Consider the following 17,699-nt stretch of genomic DNA (forward strand, 5'->3'; position numbering starts at 1 on the left):
AGGTGGTTCTGTATTGTAGTGAGCTGAAATGGCAGAGGCATGAATCTTAATTGAGGAAAAGGATAGGCCTTTGTCCAGCATCTCAGTTAAGTATTGTAAAATCTGAGGAATATTTGGTACAATCGTGTCAATTCCTTGTGCCTGGTTCCAAGCACAGAATCTCTTCCATTTTTCTGCATAAGATTTTCTGGTGCTAGGCCTCCTGGCCTCCAAAATAACATCCATCATTGCTTTAGACAGAGGCGTGTTTTGAATGGCTACATTATCCGCCATGCTGCCAGGTTTAAGGTCCTGAGTTGGATGTGCAGGATCTGACTGTTTTGTTGGGTCAATAAGTGAGGAATTTGAGCTCTTTAGGATTGGGTACCAGTGCTGGCGGGGCCAGTCTGGTGCAATCAGTATAATTTTTGGCTGCTCTTGTCTGACCTTTAGGAGTACCCTGGGGAGGAGAGGCAGTGGGGGAAAGGCATATACTGTTAAGTTTTTCCAGCTGAAAGATAGAGCATCCACTTTCCATGCTAGCTTGTGATAAGTCCTTGTGTAGAATCTCTGTAGTTGGCAGTTGTGAGGCGAGGCAAATAGGTCTATGTCCGGGCATCCCCAGTTCCTTGTTATCATGCTGAAGACTTGTGGACCCAATTTCCACTCGTGGGGATCCATTAAGTTTCTGCTTAGTTCATCTGCCAGAGAATTTATCCTTCCTGGCAGGTATTGTGCTTGCAGATGTACTTGGTAAGTCAATGCTGTGTCCCACAAAGTCATGGTTAGTCTGCAGAGGGGGTAGGAATGTGTGCCTCCCTGCTTGTTTATGTACCACATGACTGCAGTATTGTCTGTCTTTATCAATAGTTGTCCTGGATGAAGTAGATCCTTGAAGGCTGTCAGGGCATTTTGAATAACTAGCATCTCTTTTTTATTGATATGTAGATGCATTTGGCTTGCGGGCCATGTGCCCTGAATACATCCTCCTGCCATATGCCCCCCCCCCCAGGCATAATCTGATGCATCTGTTGTTAATGTCTGCCTGGCAGTGGGTAAAGTGAAAGGCTGTCCCTTGTTGTGGTGACAGGCCTCTGCCCACCATTGAAACTCCTGTTGCAGGCAGGGAATGAGGGTAATCATTGTTTCCAGGCTGTGGCAATGTTGAGTCCAAACACTTTTTATATACCACTGTAGTTTTCTCATATGCAGTCTTGCATATGGAATTAGCAGGATGCCATGAAGCCCAAAGCCTGCAGAATTTTTCTTGCAGATAACTGGGTCTTTGTTGCCAACATTTTGAAATAAGTAGTCAGTTGTCTTTGTTTGTCTGGCGTGAGATAAGCCATCTGGGCAGTTGTATTTAAGCTTGCACCAAGGAATATTATCTCTTGTGAGGGTAATAGTTTTGATTTCCTTTCGTTTACTGTGTACCCTAGGCATGTTAGTAATCTTTTTACAAACGCCAGATGCTGCAGTAGAATGTCCTTGTTCTCTGCTTGAATAAGGCAATAGTCCAAGTAAAGATATATTTGTATTCCTCTTTGTTTGCAAAATGCAATTACTGGTGCCAGGCATTTTGTGAAGACCCTGGGCACAGTAGATAAGCCAAAGGGTAGTGCAGAGAATTGGTAGTGCATTGAGCCAGCTATAAATCTGAGGTATCTTCTGCATGAATGTCTGATTGGGACATGCAGGTATGCCTCTTTTAGGTCAAAAGTCACAAGCCATGCCTTCTTGCCCAGCATGGGCAGAAGCTGCTGCAGAGTCAACATTTTGAATTTCGGAATATCCAGAAATGTGTTTAGAATCGACAGGTCCAGTATTGGTCTCCATGCATTGTCCTTTCTGGGCACCAAGAAGAGTCTTGAGTAAAATCCTACTCGCTGAATGGCCCTCATGTCCATGAGGGCTGAAACATTTTTGAGCCTCTGCCCATTGATTGTGCGGCAGGGTCTGGCATTCCGTTTGCCCTTGGCTGGGTGTGAAAATGGAACCTGCAGCCTTGAGAAACTATATTCAGGACCCATTTGTCCTGGGTGATCATGTGCCAACTTTGTGAAAAAAAGTGCTAGTTTTCCCCCTAAAGGGGCTGCCGGAAGATAAGTGCTTGGTGGTGGCAGGGGAAAGTCATTGAGACTGTTTCCTGTATGGCTGCAATTTATCTTCTCCACTTTTGGAGGTAGAAGCACCCCATTGTTCAGTCCTGTATTAGCCCTGGGGCTGGGATCTACCTCTGGGTCGTCTGTATCTGCCTCTTTGTGGCCTGTCTGACACTGGAAAGGACCAGTTCTTTGCAGGCCAGTTCCTGCTAAATCTGGGAGGTTGTACCTGTAAGAAATCCTTGACTGTTTGCATAGATTTAGAATTGTCCTCCATTTTCTTCAACACCTCTTCTGCTTTAACACCAAACAAGGTGGTATGCTGTAATGGAGCATCTAATAATTTTGCTTTAACATGATCAGGCAGATTCTGTTCCTTTAACCAAGCATGCCTCCTAATGACTGAACCCGTAACAGCAGCCCTGCAGGAGGCCTCCAGAGAATCAAAACCACATTGCAAAGTATGCTTTCCCACTTGTTAAGCTGCATGCAATAAATCCTGCATTTCTTTGTTTTCTGCAAATTCAGAATTTGTCAACATTTTCTGTTTTAGTAGTGACATACGATATTGTCGATATTTAAGCATATGAAACTGACAATTTAAGGCCCTTACAACCAAGGTAGCAGACGTGTAAATCTTCCCCCCCCCCCATCTGTCCAGGGACCTTGAATCCCTATCAGAGGAGATAGGGTTTTTTGCAGTGGACGCCTTGACCCCCTTTGGGACCCTGAGATATAGTTTCTGGGTCAGCAGCAGGGTTTTTATAAAGAAATTTATGTGAGTCAGGAACCCTGTAGTATCTGTCTGGCTTAACAGGAGCTGGTGGTAAAGAGTCAGGAGTGAGACTGGACTCTATAAATACATCTACAATGTCTAAAACAGGAGGAATAGCAAGGGGCCTGTGCTGAGGTAGTGAAAGAAAATCTCTGAGCCTTTTCTTAGACTCTGAGTAATCTTGGCTCTTCCAATGAAAATGCTCCCTCATAGTATGCAGGGTCTCCCCAAAAGAATAATCTTCAGGAGGAGAGGCTGAAGGGATAGATTCTTCAGCATCAGAATCTTCATAAGGAGGAAGAGAGAATCCCTGTTCAGAAGTGGAATCAGAGGAATGGAAACCTGATCTGAAGATTCACATTCTGTCTCTTGCCTAGGTCTCTTATCAGGAGGGGGATGGGAATCCCTGATCAAAGTAATTAGGTCTTTGGCCATTTTAAGCATCTACTTTTTAGGCATGGAGGCCTGTCCAGGGGAATGTTGTACTTGTTTCTTTGTCTTTAGAGGTGCTTTAGTCTTTGCCTTTGAAGCTGAAGTAGTTTTTACATATAACTGTGTAGGCCTGAAAACACCCTCAGAAGCCGATGCCTGCTAAATGGCTCCGGACCCATCTGAGGGAATAGTTTCCAAGGGTCCAATACCTTGAGTTTCCAGCGGCCTAGTCGGCTCCACGTGGGAGTCGGAAGCGGCCTGTGGCTCTGAGGTAGCTGGCGTCAGGGGCTGCGAAAGCGCATCACTGAAAACTGGCGAACCGGCGACTGGCCTAGCCGAAGCCTCGTCGTCGGTTTTGGACCTCGGATGCCGGTCCTTTTCTTTGTCTTTGCGTTTTTTATAAATTCCGGTAGTAGGCTGTTCCGACGGCATTAAATAATTAAATCTTCGGCCAAAATAATGAAATGCAAAATAGTACCAACGCTTAATAGTGCGTCGGTTAAATCTAGCACATAACCGACGACTAGCAATGTCGTGGTAAGGGCCTAGGCAAGGAATACAGCAAGAATGAAAATCCTTATGAGGTATTTGCTTCCCACAAGAAATACAATTATTAACTTTTTCTGACATCGGTCTGGAGCAAGAAAAAAGTTTCCCCAACAGGGTACCTTTACCTTCTGCTTCGGGCACCGCGTGGCAAGAAAGACTGAAGAAAATGGCGTCGGCTGCATCTTTTATACCCCTGGCACACTGACATCAGGGAAGAGGCGACAGCAACCGGCACCGGACCGGGACTTTGGAATTCAGGCCGACTGCGGGTAGCCTGCCAGCAGGATAACCCAACTGTAATGACTGCAACAGTGAAACACGATGAACATCACTATCAATATGAGCGACATGGGGATCAATATCATGTTGAGAGGCACAATAAACAAAACGTTTCCATTTTCTGTTATACAGTTTTCTGGTTGAGACTGAGAGGAGACTGAGAGGAGACCAGAATATGTTGCACCGCTGAAGACAAATTACATGACCTGGCTAGGTTGGGAAGTGGAGCAGCCAAGCTGTCAAGTTTGAGGGACTGAAGAGAGGGGTGAAGAACGCCTGACGAGTGGGTCAGAAGGTCTGGCACTGGGTCTAGAAACCAAGGTTCGTACAGTTGATACTAATAAAGGAAGGGGAACCATATCTGCCGAGGCCAAAAGGGGGCTATCAGAACAACAGTCCTTCCTGAGCTTTTTGCTTTCTGTAAAATTCTGGGGATCAGCGGGGTTGGAGGAAAGGTATAAAGGTGACCTGAGGGCCACTCGTGTATGAGTGAATCCCTTGAGCTGTCTCCCGGAGGATTCAGGGGATAGTAGCTTCTGCATTTGGCATTCAGCGGGGATGCAAAAAGGTTGCAGCAAGGCTGGCCCCATCTGCGGAAAATAATTTCCACCACTTCTTCTTTGAGAGACCACTCGTGAGGCAACAGAATTGCTCTGCTCAGTTTGTCCACTATCACGTTAGATTTCCCCGGGATGTGCGTTGCTATCAGAAAGCGCCCAGTGGATACAGCCCACTGCCAAATTCTCAACGGTTCTCGGCATAAGGGATAAGACTTGGTTCCCCCCTGTTTGTTGATGTACCAGACCACCGACATGTTGTCCGTCTGGATCTCAATTGTGTCCCGAGGCAGAGAGTCGTGGAAGTGCTGCAACGCTAAAAGCACCACTCTCAACTCCAGGACATTGATATGCAAATGTGAGATTCCATCTCTGACCAGGTACCTTGGGAAGTTCTTCCCTGAAACCCCCCCCCCACCCTATCAGGGAAGTGTCCATGGTCACTGTGGCTATGGGAGGGGGAAGTACAAATGGTCGACCTAACGTCACCTTTTGACTGTTCAGCCACCAGAGAAGGTCCTTCTTGCAAGCGTTTGTCAGTAGGATCTTGAAAGACATTCGGAGCTGTTTATAAGACCACTGGGTGAAAAGCAACCATTGGAGTATCCGCATGTGCATCTGTCCAAGAGGAACCGCTATGAAGGTAGCTGCCATGGTGCCTAAAAGTTTTAAAACCTGAAAGGCAGGTACTCTCTCTTCTTTTGGGGTATGTTCTGGTAGGTGTGGAAAAATGGACTCCTACGGCAGATAGTCTTCCCTTCCTGCTCACACCTAGTGAGAGTCTCCTTGACTTGGGGCCCAAACAAAGTAGAGCCATCAAATGGGGTGTTGACAATGGAAGACTTGAAGGCTTCCACACAGGAGCATAAGCACATCCAGGACAGTCTACGCAGCGCTATCGCTGAACCTGCTTTTCGACTCGACCCATCGGCTGCATAGGAAATGTGCCGCATGGACGAGTTGACAATGGAATTAAGGGTAGAAAGCTGAGCTGTCAACAGCTTCATCTGTGTTACCATTTAGAGTATCTCCAAGTTCCTGGAGGAGATCTCGGTGAAGACGGGTAAAATGGGTTAGGTAGTTAAGCGATCTCATGGCAAACGTCGCAGAACTAAAAATGCGTTTCCCATATCTGTCCATAGTCCTAGAATCTCTATTAGGAGGATGGACAGTAGAAGAGGTCTCAGACATCTCACCACCACCATGGCATTGACAGGAACTCCTTTAGTGAGGTACAATTTGTCTTGAGGGGAAGTGATGAACTTATTGGGCCTCCGAGGGACTGGTTCCATGGAATAAGGGGACTCCCACACCCTTCGAGCAACCAGATCCATCAGTTCGTCGAAGGGCGGAGTAACCCAGGAGGTGGAAGGTTGAGACCCAAAGGCCTTCAGGAACACAGACTCATCCTTAGTAGGGGTAACGGACTGCCAGTCATCCCTGTTTCAGTATTTCCAGGAAGTCTGCAAAGGAGTCATCCTCTAAGTGTCTGATGTCAAGGATTCCTGAGGGGAATCCAAATGCCTCCTCTTGCAAAGTCTCTTTCTCAGGACCTCATCAGTGGGAGCGTCTGGTGAGGTCTCAGTAGAGCAGGGTTCACCCAAAGGGGTTACCTGAGGGTCTGGGTCTAGACGCTTAGTAGGAATCAGCGTTGCAGAGGCAGAACGCGGTATTTTAGGGGAGAAAGAGGAAAGACCTGAGGAAGTGAGAGTCTTGGCAGACATTACCCTCCTCATGGCATCGAAGGCACCGGAGTCTCAACCCAAGGACCCCGCTTGTTCCGAGGAATAAGGCGGCTTCCCCGGTGCCGAGAACAAGGGCTCCAAACCAGAGGATGGAGCCGAGCTAATCTGTGCAGAGGCCCCGAGAGGAAGGGAAAGAACAGATGCTTTGGTTTGACCCCCCCCCCCCAGAACCAACGAGAGAGCGTTGGCTCTGATACTCTTAGAACGGCACCGAAGAGATCAGGTTCGATGGAGTCGAAGTCACTGGGACAGGTCTCTGCTCCGCGGGTTCCACAACCATCAGATCTTCCGCTTCCGAAGGCCTAGGTAAGGTCGGAGGAGTAGTCACAGACAAAGGGACGGTAGTAGGAATCGAACCCAGTTGGGGTGAAACCTAAAGTAACTTGGCCAATGCCGGGTTCTCTAAAAACCTCTGCACCACACGATCCACATAAACATCTGAAAGGGTCCTAGAAAAACAGGTCGAAGGGACCAAAGAAGCCACAGATCTAAGAATTGGAGACCAACACCTCTGACACCGGCTCCAGCTCAGAGGGTTGGCTCTGAAACATCGGTTCAGTACACGGCTCTGATGACTTATGAACCGGCAACAGCACCTTAACAGAGGTGCTTGGAACTGAGGGCCTGGGTTCCGAGGACACCCTTGAAGACTTGGAGGTCTGGGTCAGTCTTATCCAAGGCTTCCTGAAATTCAGGTTTCAACAGTCCTCTGTCCATTAGCTTTCTCCTTCTTTCAAGCAATACTCTGCCACTAAAAGAGTGGCAGATAGAACAATCTTCCTGTAAGTGCAGAGGTCCTAGGCAATATACACAGAACACATGATTGTCCGTAATGGACATTTTCTGCCCACAGTCACACCTCTTGAAACCTGACTTCTGTCCCTCTTTTTGGTCAGACATATTAAGCACACAATTATCAGATCCCTGATAATATGACACAAAAACGGTACTATAAGAAGTTCTAAATATTTATAGCAAAAAGCACACTATACCAAGACTAAATATAAGGGATACAGTTATCTAAGTATTTATAGCAAAAAGCACACTATCTAAAGACTAAGTATAAGGGATAGGGAAATCAAGTTGACAGAGCCCTGTTCAACTACATGAGTGAAGCACAGAAGTGCCTAAACGAAAAAGAGGGCAAGGCCCAAGAGCAACCACTCCAACAACACAAACACAGCTAAAATCCACACAAGAGGGACACAGCCCTAAAAAATAACAGGAACAAATTATCTATCGATTAGAATATAAATATAGTAGTACAAATTATCAAAAGACAGAAAAAAGAATTATACTAGCCCGAACTCTCTGGAGAACTTGCGATCCGTTGCAACGGCAAACTAGATATGAGGTTAGTCAGACAGCATCATGGGATAGGGACTGTGCCTCGAGCTACTCACAAATCTTGAGCTTGGAAAGCAGCTGACTTGGAGCCGATGGATCAGCTCCATACCCAAGTGTAAGAACAAACAGCGAGATTGAACAACTTCACATCAAAATGTTACTGACTTTTGAGAAACCTAAGCTCTCAGCTGGCCAAATGTTGCATTATTTTACTGTCTCTAAGCTATGGAATAATTTTCCTCCTTCTATCAGGACCATCAGCAATCCTGCTTCCTTTAAAAAATCCTTCAGCTCGTGCACTGCGGAGCGCATACCCTAGATATTTGCTGACTTCTCTGGTTAACTGCTGCTGTTTTAAACTGTATCTTGCATTATTACCGCTCTTGCACTGCGGAGTGCATAACCAAAATATTTACTGATTTCAGTGGTCAACTCCTATGTAGCAATTAATTCAGGTGATGTTATGCCTTTTCTCAAAATGTTCTGCAACTGAGTTTTTTTCTTTGGAAGGCAAGAGATATACTATATATAGCAATTACTGTGCAAAAACTATCCAACTGTATTTTAAAGTGAGAAACAACTTTTGATACTACTTGTAAAAGTATTTCTCTGTATTAGCAACGCATATTATAAATACTGCAGTAGGGTTACAGTCTGTTTCTGGCAATCTCGAGCTATGCTTTGCAATAGATTGAATGTACTACATCTCACTGCCAGAACCAGTCTCAACAGTTAAACTCAGTGTTAACTTACCTTATCTGTATAACTCTGTGTCAAGTTACCCTATCTGTATATAATAGAAGTTGAAAAAGTTTGCCTGAATCTAGATTCTCTCACTGCTAAAAGAGCCTCAAGGAGTCAGATTTTCTGTCTGTATTCATTGTGTTGGTTTTGCCTAACCAGTATTTCATACACAAGTGTGTTGTTTCCCTCCTGTATCCTAGTACTGTACAGGTTTTTTTTTTTTCCCTTGAGTCTAACTGCTGTTCCTCTCGCATTCATTCTCATTGCCCTCACACTCTCTCTTTACCACCCTGTCTACTCCATCCTCTCTATACACCTCCTGTCCTTTATCTTTCATCTGACTATCTCTGGATTTTACAGCTAGTCCCTCTTCTTATAACTCACCCTAGCCTTTGTTACCTTGATTGAAGACATGCTTTTTCAGGGGCAAATCGAAATAGAATGTGATTATTTTTTTTTTAGGAATCCTAATCCAGTAGTAAACGGGATATTTGGGATTCTCAAATTGCATAAAGGCCTTGATGATGTTAAATTCAGGCCTATAGTGGATGGCAAACGAAGCAAGACATGCTTCATGAGTCAATATCTGGATTATTATATGCAAAAAGGTCTAGGTACTTTGGATATATTACCAAGGATTCTTGGAATTTCTTAGGAAAATTAAATACAATAACTATTACTGATAACACCATAATTACAATTGACGTTTGTAATCTATTTTCGGTTATTCCACATGAAATTGGATTAAGTTGGTTAGAGTGTCAACTGATAAAGACGGGCCTGTATGATCAAGACCAACTGAATGTTTTTATCACCCTGATGGAAGCAGTATTAGGTTCATAGGTAGGTACTAGGCTATTGGCCATAGGGCCTATACAAGCCTAGCCAAAAAGGTACCATGGCTTTCGCCACCCAAGAAAACTATTTTCCAGTGCCCCTGTCAAGCAGAACCACAGATGTGATCCCCGGAGTGAATTTCCTACTACTCATCCAATCATCAAGATTTTTCTTGAAAAGTGCAAATGAGGAGCTCTGTTTGACATAGATAGGTAGTCTGTTCCAGAGTACTGGAAGTCTCTGGGACAGAAATCTATTCCTCCAGCATGTTCTGTTTACTGTGATGACAAGGTTTAGGTCCCTAGAGCGTGTAGCTCGGAGGTATTGGTATTTCTTTAAGTGGAGCATGTCCAACAGCTCTGGGTTTGACATAGCTTTGTATGTTAGGCAGAGATTGCCTCTGAGTAGGTGATATGCAATGGAGTAAAGCTGGAGTTTTTTGAGATGGTCTGCGTAAGGCATCTGTTTGAGGCCAGTAATCCTCTTTGTGAGGTATTTTTGCGGCCTTTCCAGTTGTAGATATCTTGTGAGGTACATACCAAAAGGGGCGTTGTACTCTATAATGGGTCTAATGAGTGATGAGTAGAGGAGATCCGTGATTACAGGAACTTTGCATTCTTCCGGTATAAAGATGGGCCCTTTAGGGGGTGAGAGGGGGGTAAAGTTAGCACTGAACCTATCTGCCAGGATGTTGACAATATCAGTTGGTTCTGTATATTCAGTGTCATTGTGCTGTAACTCAGAGCAGATCTGAGTGTTGCCATTGAGATTCTTGACATAGCTATAGAATGCTTTGTGGTTGTCCTTAGAATCAGTGGCAATTTTGTTTTCATAACTAGCTTTGGAGGATTTTATGAGGGATCTCAGCTTCTTACTGAGGCTGACCAGGGAGTTCCTCCAATCGTGGGATTTTACTCTTTTTTGCAACAGTTTCTTTCTTCTGTTGTAGAGTTTGTTTATGGCAGAAGACCACCAGATTGGCTTCCTTTTTTTGGAGGATAGCATCTTGGTTCTGTTAGGGATAACACGATCCATGCACTCGTGTAAGTGCTTGCAAAGTGCATTTGCGTAGGATTCAGCAGTCGTACCTCTACTGTCCATCTGCATGGGTGTAGTGAAGTTTGCCACTTCTGTCTTAAGAAGCGTGAAGTTGGCTTTGGAGAAATTTTTTACGGTTGTTTTCCTAATGGGGGTGGGAGCAGGATGTGGATGTCTAGGGTGATTAGCTTGTGTTCAGATCTGACCAACAAGGAACTGACCTCTGGTGTGGAACACCAGTCACCCATGTTGGTGATGACCAGGTCTAGGATATTGCTGCCCCTGGTGGGGTGTGGATAAGTTGATCCAAGGCGTTGGAAGTGATGATTTCCAGAAAACGTTGAGCAAAAGAGTTGGTACATAAGTAGTTTTCCCAGTTAATAGTAGGGTAGTTGAAATCACCCATTATTAGAGTGTTGGGCTGTACCTTAATATTTTCCAGTGTATCAAGAAAAGAGGAGTGGGAATCCTGGGGCATGGTGGGGGGTCTGTAAGCAAGCTACAATCTGGATTGCGGTTTTGCCCAGAGTTAGTTGAACTTGGATAATCTCGGATGCATTATGCTGAACAACTAGCCTGGAGGTGTGGATATCCTTAATGAATATGGACACGCCTCCACCTTTAGTGTTTCAGTCCGGGTTTGGTGCCCGAAAGGTGTGGTATGAATTATAGCCTGGTAATCCAGGGGTGCTCTCTGGAGCTTTGAACCAGGTCTCTGTCACTGCACAGATGTCAATGTTCTCCATTTTAAGGAGTGCCTCGAGTGAGTGCATTTTGAGGTTTAGACTTCTAGCACTGAGTAGCATTACCCTCAGATTTGCTTGCTTGTACCTGTTACGGTGGTGAAGTTGTAATAATTTATTGTATTTCGAAGGGCATTTTTATAAACAAGTTACTGGTGTAGCAATGGGGGCCGCTTGTGCCCCCATTCATGCTAATTACATAATATCCTTTTGGAAACAGGAATAAATATTTCAAAGTGCCCATAACACATACATTAAACAATACACGCATTTCCTGGATGATATTTTTATCGCCTGGGAAGGAAATTGTGAGCTGTTGAAGGCATTTTTGAACTACATCAATAGCACAGTAGATTTTTTTAAAATTTACTTATCAGTACAGTGCAGAAATGATAACATAACTTTGTGGATTATCTACTTTTACAAAAATGCGTGGACTGGTTTGCTGTTACAAATTTGTGGACATTTTACTTTCATAACAGAACGTGTGATTGCTGTTCTCCAGGTGATTTTTTTCTTAGTATAAGCTGACTAACCTTCCCAGGGAAAGAAATATCTATTTTATCCTGCTAAAAGATTACATGCGTTTGTCTGACAAACACTTCCTACCTACCTGATACAAGAGTTGAAAACGTTATCCAGAACTGATTGTTTTTTGTGGCACGCTTGTCTCTTCCGGTGGGGCCTAGACCAGTTCCATTTGCCCTCGCTATGCTCGGGCTCACTTCACTCGCTATCCCCATTCCCACCCACCCTCATATCAATTACATTTATACCTAACACTGCCACACCCTCCACCAGTCACACTCCTCCACCTCATAACACTTTCCAGACTTCAAATTACTCTATCCCAACCCACACCCTACTAATTACAACCTCTCACTCCTCCCCACACTCCCTCCCTCCAAGCTACAGCACATCACCACCAGAGGACACCTCCCCCTACCAAATCTCCACTAGCTAACCCATCTAATTACTAACTCTTCTCCATCCCTTTTCAGCACATCATTTACTCCTTCATACAATCTTATATCCAGCACTACCATTAACTCCTATACCCTACAATTTCAACCTCACACACCCACATCCCCAACTTCCATCTTAGCCTACTTTATTTAAACACTACTCAGTTATGTCTCTCATAATCAACATCTCTCTCCTCACACTCTCTCCTTTTTACACTCACATCAATCACACAACCCATCTTCCTTCCCCACTACATCAACCCGCTATCACACCCTGCCTAGCTACATTGCTATCTGCCCAAGCTTGTATCAAACTAATCCTATCCTACTAAAGAAAATTATCCTGCTCCCCACACAACACATCACTATTCCTCACCAAGATTACAAACACTTCAGCAACACAAAAAAGAAGCCTCTCCCTAGCTACTTCCCAACTCTCTGTAATTTGCTCCTCTCTGATGATATACACCCAAATCCTGGCCCCTCACCCCTTTCTCATAACTCTCACAGCATGACTAAATACTTAAACTTCACCACTGTTAATCTCCAGAGCTTTAAGAACAAAATTCCATACCTGCATGCTTGGCTAAGCCAACACAAACCATATTTCACCGCCATCACTGAGACTTGGCTAAAGCCTTATATTAAAGGTTCTGAAATTCTTCCCTCTAGCTACTCCTGCCTTAGATCTGACAGACTCCATAAAAAGATGGAGGTGTTGCCTTACTATTCCCAAGCACCTACATGGTTATTCCATACTCTAAGCCAATCCCCCCCTTCCCTTCTGCTGAGCTACTAGTTACTTTCCTCAAACTTAATAACTGCAAAAGCCTTTGCAACATAGTTATATATCCCCCCAGGTAACAACTGTCAAATTCTAAAAAATTCTAGCCTGGCTAGCCAAAACATACAAAATGAAACTATCATACTAGGTGACGTCAATATCAGTTGGCTAGACATCTCCAACAATAATTCATCTGCAAACATCAACCTTCATACTTACTCCCAACTTATATCTGACATTGTGAGACCTGACAAAAACAGAAACAAAGGGTCAACCTTGGATTGGATTCTGGTTTCTGATCCTGAAAAAATGTCTTCCTCAGTCACTCTCCCAAACAGTATCAGCAACCATTCTCCAGCATTCATTATACGTAAGCTCACCTCTATACCTAGCCTTTACCAATGCAGATATTCTACAGATTTGACTCATTTCTCCCAAAATACCCTTAATGACATACTGCGTAATACAAACTGGAGCCCACTAAAATCTCTTCTACTCAATGAAGCTGTGCAACTCTAATTCCACATTTCACTGTTAACAGTCTTGCCCCCCTCAGACTAAAGAGAGTCAAATCAAAACATGCTTGCTGGCTGACAAAAGCCACAAATCAAGACATGACCTCTAGGGACAACTCCTGGAACACCTGGCAAAAAAAATAATACATCCTACAACCTCAATCAATACAAACTTCAAAATCAGGCTAAACGTTTAGTTGCCAAAAACAAAAAAGAATACATCCAAACAATTCAAGACCAGCACAGACAAAATCCCAAAAAATTCTGGGGAGCTATTAACTCCCTACTCCACCCAGGAACTATGAATACCCCATACCCCAAATCCAGATAAACCCCCCTCTGAACTAGCCACACTCATCAACACACACTTTACTGACACCATCACCAAACTTACTACTACCTTCCCAGCCATCAACCCAAACACATTAGGACCTTCATCATCACATAATCCTTCAAATCCCCTACCGAATTTCTCACTATCATACAATCCCACATGAACCATCCAAAAACTTCTCCTCAAACTAAAACCTTGCATAAATGCCCCTGATAATCTATCGATTGAATACCTACAACTAGCAGCCCCTTCCATAACTTATCCTAGCAGCATCCTTGTCAAGAGGTCAATTCAAGAATCCTGCATACCAGACATCTGGAAGAAAGCATTTGTCATTCCTCTTCATAAAGGTGGCAACAACTCTGACATCTCAAACTTCCATCAGACAGCCATTCTTTCCCCCATCTCTAAAACACTAGAAAAGTGTATCCATACACAGCTTCTAAACCATCTACTGAAACACCAACTGCTTTCCCCTACTCAACATGGCTTTAGGTCCTGACATAGCACCAACACTGCCCTTATTTCCTTCTTAGATACAGTTAATAGAGCTTGTGATGCTGGCTCCTTAGTCTCCACACACTTTCTCGATCTATCAAAGGCATCTGACACCATTTCACAGTCACTACTGCTTACCAAGCTCTCTATAACCTTAGACTATTCCCCATCCCCACCATACAATGGTTTACCAGCTCCCTCAGCAACAGACATCAATCTACCAGATGGCAGCACTCTTCCTCTCCTTTCCTTCCTACTAATACAGGTGTTCCCCACAGCTCAGTTCTGGGTCCCCTCCTGTTCAGCATATTTGTCAACAATTTTCATCAAACGCTAACCCATAGTTGAATCATTCAATATGTGGATGACTCAACAATAATCTGATTCTTCAAATCTCTCACTGAATTACAGCATCTCACCCAAGAAGCATTCAACTCTACTGAGCACTGGATGTCCCAAAATCACCTAGGTCTTCACCCCAATAAAACTAAACTCCTATTATTTACCCCCACAAAATCTAGCCCTATCAACAAATCTCTACTTAATGTCACTTCCCAAAACAACACCGTCATAGAAGTTGTCCCTAGTACAAAATTGCTAGGTGCCACCATCGATGACAAATTAACTTTTGACCTACATATCCACAACATCAAAAAGACACATTAAAAGCTGGGTGCCCTACATAGACACAACTACTTCCTCAGTCTCTGCAAAAAAGGCCCTAGTCTCATCATTTCTACTTCCAATTTTGCTATATGGTGCCCTCATCCTTACCAACCTATAATCCTCTCTAAAAAGTAAGGCTGACTCGTGCTGCAACAAGATCGCCAAATTTGCTACAAAAGCAAAATATTCCTCACACCACTGCTCCCCACTGCATCAACTAAATTGGACAGAATCTCCCCACCATCTTACTTACCTACAACTAACCACAGCCCACAAGCTCATCTTCCAACCTTAAAGCTGCCCTTCTATCTCATCCATACTGACCACATATCACCCCAATCGCCACCTTAGGTCAGAAAACAAAATGTTGTCTATTGAGAAACCCAAACTCTCAGTTGGCCAAATGCTGTATTTCTTTGCGGTCTCCAAGTTATGGAACAGTCCTCCTCCATCTCGCAAAACTATCAGCAATCCTACAGCCTTCAAAAAATCCCTAAAAGAACATCTCTCTCATTGGCTATGCTCATATACCCCACCAATAAATCCAAACATCTGATTTCCCTCTCTAGAACCCCAGTCTATATCTATCTTTAAATACTCTCCACCACTCCTGTGCTATTATCTCCCTGTCTCCGTTTGTCACCTGCTTCATATTTCTAACTCATTCCTTTCACTTGTTTTCCTCCCAGATTCTATGCTTCTCAACTTCTAGGCATATAGTGAAATATACCTATATTCTTGCTCTCTACCCTTACATTTCTGCAGCCTTCCTTCCTGCTCACAACTGACTTCTATACACTTTGCCATTTCCACCATCACTCCTACATATTCTCATTTTAACTCTAACACACTAACACCTTTGTTTGCAATTAATATATGATAGTTATATTTGTGAGTTCACACTTGAAATTTTGTATACAATTTTATCATTTATCTACATTGTCTTTAATTGCTTCGTATGTAATATTGTGGAGCTTTTCTCCCTGGGCCTCCACTGAAAATGGGCTCTTCCTAGGCCCAGTGGACTTTCCCAGTCAACAAATGCAATAAAAAAATAAATAAATAAATCTTTCCTCTCACTGGATATGCACCTGCACCCAAACAACTTCAAAAAGTACAGTTGTGTACATTTACCATAAATGTAGATGTTAAGAGTGTATTCACTGTTGAAGTCATCACCTGTGGGTTATCCCTGCTGTGGTAGCCCTTGGCCGGGCTGAATACCAGAGTCAATTTTTTTTTGTGTTGGCTACCATCGCCTGTAGTCTGACGTCAGGTCATCAGTGCTATAAAGCAAGGCAACCGACGTCATTACATCAGTTTTACTTGCCCTAACCTGTCAGAAGCACAAGGAAATAAAGAAAAGTGGTCCTGGTGGCTAAAAGCCACCATGGAAAGCTTATGTCCCCCTAGGGGAAGATGCTGTATGGGGAAGGAGGGAGGGAAACCAGGACTGCAACAGTGAATACACTCTAACAACTACATTTATGGTAAGTGTACAAAAAGTACAGTTTTGTACCTACCATAAATGTAGATGTCCGAATTGGATAGCATCTGCAGTCATAACAACTGGGTTGTCCTGTCGTCAGGCAGCCCTTCAGTCGGCCGGATTCCAAAGTCCGGGTCCGGCTTCGGCTGATGTCGCACTTCACCCGACATCATCTCTGTTGGTCTTCGGGTATAAAAGCATCAGCCGACGCCATTTTCCTCAGTGTTTCTTGCCCCAGATGCCAGTAGCCCTCTTGAAGGCTAAAATTTGGATAGATGCCAATGTTTCCAAAAAGATAGAGGTAAACACAAAAATAAGCATGTATGTACATATATACAAACAAATACACCATAAAAGACTCCCCCCCCCACCAGCTAGCTATTAGGAGGGTAAACACCCTAGGAGTACCACAGAGGGAAGGAGGGAGGGTAATCCTGACTGCAGATGCTATCCAGTTCGGACATCTACATTTATGGTAGGTACAAAACTGTACTATGTCCTTCATGGATGCATCTGCAGTCATAACAACTGGGTAGAATACCATAGCCAACTGGGGAGGAGGATAAAAGTAGATTATGGTGTGTTTAGGATCCTTTGCAGTACAGCAGTGGCAAACCCTGCTCGGGATCTGGAATATAGAGGCAAATTATAATGCTTGGCAAATGTATGCACGGAGGTCCAAGTAGCCGCCTCAATAATGTCTTTGGTTGCCACTCCTCGTAAGAAGGCTGTGGTAGTGGCTGTTGCCCTTGTAGAATGAGGTCTTATGTTCTGTGGAATTGGTTTTCCATGGAAGGAGTAACAGAATCGTATGCAATTTCCTATCCATTTGGAGATTGTCTGTTTGGAAATAGCTTTTCCTTCCCTTCCTGTTGCATAGGCTACAAAAGTTGGTCAGTCTTTCTGCTATTTTTGTTCTGTCCAAGTAGTAGCGTAGCTGTCTATGTACATCCAAGGTATGCAGTATTCTTTCCCTCTGTTTTGTGGGTTGGGAAAGAAGGTAGGTAGGTGGATTGCCTGGTTTAAAGACACTCTGGATACCACCTTAGGCATAAATGTAGGATTAGTCCTCATGGACACTCTATCTTGGTGGAAGATTAGGAAGGGTTGCACTGCCATTAAGGCCTGTAGTTCTGAAACCCTCCTTGCTGAAGTAATTGCCAGTAGGAAAGCAGTTTTCCATGACAGGTGTTGTAGGTCTGCTGTTGCTGCTGGTTCAAAGGGTGATAGTGTCAACTTTTCTAGCACAAAGTTTAAGTCCCAAGCTGGTAATGGTGGTTTCCTTGGAGGTTTTACATTCTTGATTCCTCTGAGGAACTGC

At 44.0% G+C, this 17,699-nt stretch overlaps 1 protein-coding gene across 1 annotated transcript in view; it reads right to left on the bottom strand.

Moving 5' to 3' along the window:
* Positions 1-17,699, bottom strand: part of RDX (radixin) — a 1,792,353-nt gene that overhangs the window by 334,002 nt on the left and 1,440,652 nt on the right. The window lies entirely within an intron of this gene.

The sequence above is a fragment of the Protopterus annectens genome, chromosome 5.part0 (genome assembly GCF_019279795.1).
Source record: "Protopterus annectens isolate FY-2018-M chromosome 5.part0, PAN1.0, whole genome shotgun sequence".
Classification (NCBI taxonomy): domain Eukaryota; kingdom Metazoa; phylum Chordata; order Ceratodontiformes; family Protopteridae; genus Protopterus; species Protopterus annectens.